General features: G+C 43.8%; 1 protein-coding gene across 7 annotated transcripts in view; it reads left to right on the top strand.

Annotated features, from left to right (window-relative positions):
* The first annotated feature begins 871 nt into the window (after window positions 1-871).
* PLEKHM3 (pleckstrin homology domain containing M3) overlaps window positions 872-4,389 on the top strand; it is a 225,924-nt gene continuing 222,406 nt past the window's right edge. For 6 of the 7 annotated variants that reach the window (XM_023219826.2, XM_023219834.1, XM_023219795.3 and 3 more), the window contains exon 1: window positions 872-1,188. The gene's annotated coding sequence lies outside the window, so the exon portion shown is untranslated. The remainder of the gene's footprint in view (window positions 1,189-4,389) is intronic. The other variant, XM_023219852.1, reaches the window with a different exon arrangement.

The raw sequence follows: 4,389 nt of genomic DNA, 5'->3' as shown, positions 1-4,389 counted from the left end.
AGCAAAACAGAAAAAAAAAGTACCTCAAATTGCAGGGTTTAAAGAAAGCTTATTTAAACTTCGAACATCAACCAAAGGAAATTTTTTCTTAACTCAATTGTTAAAGATTTGCTTACCAGTCTTCCAGAGGGTGGGAAGAGGAATCAGAGTTGTAGATTTCTATGTTTCATCCCCGACCCTTCTGACTTTTTTTTCATTCCTTTGTTCATTCATTTATTCAGATATATATATACATTGGGCATGTGCTAGGTGCCTACTAGATGGTGGTGAGTGGAACTGAAATAGTGCCCGCCCTCTGGGAGTTCATAGGTGAGATGGGTGAGCGTGGGAAGACCAATAAAATAGATAGATGTGTACTTATACAGTGAGAAAATGGCTAAGAAGTGTGCTATGACGGAAAACAGACAGGAAACTGCAAGGAAGGTCTGTCCAATCAGACCAGCATATTCCCGCAAAGCAACCACAGTCACGGTGGGTGGGGTGTGGGTGGTCTTACTAAACAGTCCTGCCCGCGTGCACACACATGCACACTCTATTTTGCTGGGAATCCGCAAGTGGGGGTGAAGACCTCACCTCAAAACCACCCCTTTTCAACCTGCGTAGGAAAGGACAGTGAAAACGGATTTTCACTGCAGCCCCAAAACTAGAAATGAGAAGCAATCTCCAGGTTCTAATAGTCTCACTTTTGGAAAGAACTTATTTCTTTGAGTAATTAATTCCCTTAGACAAGGGAGATGCTAAAAACCAGCCAGACACTGACATGTTCTAAGTGACATTTTCCAATCGCAAACACCCATTTTGGCGTTGGGTGGAGCAGTGAGGAGGCTCCGCGACGCACGCCATTGCTTTCACAATGTGTACGAGAAGAACCGTATACTAGAAAGCAAAGAAATAAGTAGGCCTGGTGGGTGCGGTCAGGCCCGGCCGAGCTGCCCGGTCCCTCGGGCAGGAAAGTCACGTCCTCGCAGCCTGGAACCTTGTGTGTCCGGCTCTGGCTGCCCGGGCCGCCGGCGGAAGCATTTCAGAGTGGGACCGCGAGAAGCCGCTTGTAAACAGAGCCGGGCCGGGATGGTCAGCGGCTGGGCTGGCTGTCACCGTGAGGCGGGCGGCGGGCTGCGGGAGCCAAGCCCCCGCCAGCAGCGGACTGCAGGCCCCGCAGGTGAAGGGAGAGTAGCAGCCGGCGCCCGGGTGAGCATCCGTCTGCTTCTGTGCTGCCTGGCTGGCCAGTTTGGGGGATGGGGTGGGGACGACAGCATTGTAAATATCTGAGCAGCTCCCGGGTTAGCGGTGATTTTGCTGTTTCTTCCATGCCCAGGTTTTTATTTCGTGCTGGAGATTGTACCACATTGCAATGGCTAATGGGTGACGGGAGGTTACATGATGCATTATCTGCTTATTTTTGTGAATCAGGTATATAATAGGAGGAGAATGTAGTTGAAATAGTACGTGATCTTGTTGAGTGCGTTATTAGTACCCCTGCTATCCCCTCCTGGGGATTATAAAGCCAAACCCCAGCAGAGCTTTTAACCTACATCAGGCTGGGGCTTCCGGAAAACGATTGTTCTTTCTGTCGACTCTGTCCGTTTTTAACGTATAGTAAATGACACCACATGACTGATGACAAGCATGGTTTGATCTTGTAGGAATGAATTATTAAGCTAAAAAATCAAGATAAGGAAATCTCACACCCATCCCTTGAATAAAAATAAGTTACTACTGAGACATTTATTTGGATGAAAAATTGAGACTGGTCTGGATGTACACCTTGCAAAGCAAGACAAATTTGAATTTACCAGGTTAAACTGAGATTGAGCCATGCTGTTGTAAACTTATTTAGAAGTTTATTTCTCTCCTTTTTTCTTCCTTGGAAGGAACCAGAGAGAAACAGCTGGATTTTTTTTCTTTATATTTTAATTTAAGTAATCGTAGTGAGTTGTGATTTGTATTTATAAAGTATTTTATTATAAAATACTACATGTAAATTATAATTGGCATACTTAAAATACAAGGCAGTTTGTGTTTGACTGACTTCAAGAAAATGCCTTCACAAAAGCTGGGCTATATATATATATAGTCTCTAAAAATGTCAATTGACATTTGTAAACTTGGTCACATAGTCTTTTAGACAGGAGATGAATATTAGGTTAAATTGCACCTACAATAGGTAGATATACATAGAAGAAATGATACTAATTCCTGATGAGTTTTTCTTTACAGTGAATATTTTTACAGTGTCATGGTTTATAGCAAAAACTATAAAGCCAGACTCCTTCAGTTTGAATTTCTGCTTGGTCACTTCCTAGTTGTGTAATCTTGGGCAGTTGACTTAGCTCTTCTGTTTCCTGATCTGTAGAATGGAAATAATAACAGTATTGACCTCATTGGGTTTTTATTATTGTTATTTTATTTTATTTTATTTTGAGACAGGGTCTTACTCTGTCACTCAGGCTGGAGTACAGTGGCATCATCATGGCTCACTGCAGTCTTGACTTCCTGGACTCAAGCGATCCTCCCACCTCAGCCTCCCGTGTGGCTGGAACCATAGGCACACGCCACCACAGCTGGCTAATTTGTGTACGTTTGGTAGAGACAGAGTTTCGCCATGTTGTCCAGGCTGGTCTTGAACTCCTGAGCTCAAGGCTTAGAACAGTACCTGGCATATAGTAATTGCTGTATACAAGTTTGTTAATAAATATATAAAATAAAAATATGCCAGTGTTGAAAATGGAATGGTGATTACCAGGGCCTGGAGAGAGGGAGGCAATGGAGGATTTGTTGTTTAATGCTACGGTCCCCAACCTTTTTGGCACCAGGGACCGGAAGACCATTTTTCCACAGAGGGGGTGGCGTGGGGTTGGGGAGTAGAGGCAGGATAGTTTCGGGATGAAACCGTTCCACCTCAGATCATTAGGCATTAGATCCTCATAAGGAGTGTGCAACCTAGATCCGTCACATGCGCAGTTCACAATAAGGTTTGCATGAGAATCTAATGCTGCTGCCCATCTGATAGGAGGCGGAGCTCAGACGGTAATGTGTGGCTGGTCCATTGCTCACCTGCCGTGTGGCCCAGTTCCTAACAGGCCGTGGACCAGTACTAGTCTGCTGGCATGGGGGTTGGGGACCCCTGGTTTAATGGGTATAGAGTTTCAGTTTTGCAAAATGAAAAGTTCTGGAAATTGGCTGCACAACAGTGTGAATGTACTTAACAATACTGAACTGTACACTTAAAAATGGTTAAGATGGGGCTGGGTATGATGGCTCAGCCCTGTAATTCCAGTGCTTTGGGAGGCTGAGGCAAGGGCATTGCTTGAACCCAAGAGTTGGAGGTTAAGTTAGGTATGATTATGCCACTGCACACCAGCCTGGGCAACAGAGCAAGGGCATGTCTTTAAAAAAAAAAAAAAAAAAAAAGTTAATATGGTAAATTTCATATTATATGTATTTTACAACAGTTTAAAACTTTTAAATACCAGTGTTAGCAAACTTATGTTTTCAAAATTTTATTAGCATGCTGCAGTCCCATTCATAGTTATTTTCCTTTGCCATTATGGAACTGCAGCTTCTGCAGTCATCAGTAAGGTTCACTTTTTTAGTAGATTTGTGTACTTGAGATTTAATTATAAAGAACACAAACAAATGATAAGAAACAACACCTAAGACTCTGTGGCAAGCAGAATTCTAAAAATGCCTCTCTACTAAAATTGCTCTCTGTAATCTGTGAAACCTGTGCATATAATAAGATATCACTTTCTTGATTATGTTATGTGGCACAGTTGAATTTAAAATGGTGAGATTTTCTGGGTGGGTCTAATCTAATCACAGGAGCCCATAAAAGTTGAGAGCTTTCTCTGTCTGGGAAATTGGAGAGACTTAAAGCAGGAGGGCTCAACATGCTGTGTTGCGGCTTCGAAGGTGGAGGGGAACTGTTGAGAAGGAATTTGGGCAGCCTTGAGGAGTACTGGAGGCCTAGAGTTGGTGAGGGTGGCCCCAGCAACAACCAGCACAGAAAGAAATGGGGACCTCTGACATAGGCCACAAGGAACTAGATTATGTCAACAATTCCAATAAGCTTATAACTGGATTATTTACCTGAGTTTCTGTTAATAGATAAGAACCCAGCCTGGCCACTACCTTGATTTCAGCCTTGTGTGAGAGAATCTGAGCAGAAAACCCAGTCAAGCCCATCCAGGCTTCTGACCTCCAGAACTGTGAGAAAATAAATAGGTGTTGTTTTAAGCTACTTAAGTTTGTAGAAATTTGTTACGCAGGCCGGGCGCGGTGGCTCAAGCCTGTAATCCCAGCACTTTGGGAGGCCGAGACGGGCGGATCACGAGGTCAGGAAATCGAGACCATCCTGGCTAACACGGTGAAACCCCGTCTCTACTAAAA

Source organism: Piliocolobus tephrosceles, chromosome 11 (assembly GCF_002776525.5).
Source record: "Piliocolobus tephrosceles isolate RC106 chromosome 11, ASM277652v3, whole genome shotgun sequence".
Classification (NCBI taxonomy): Eukaryota; Metazoa; Chordata; class Mammalia; order Primates; family Cercopithecidae; genus Piliocolobus; species Piliocolobus tephrosceles.
Note: the sequence above shows the minus strand (reverse complement) of the source record. Positions and strands in the feature narration are given on the sequence as shown.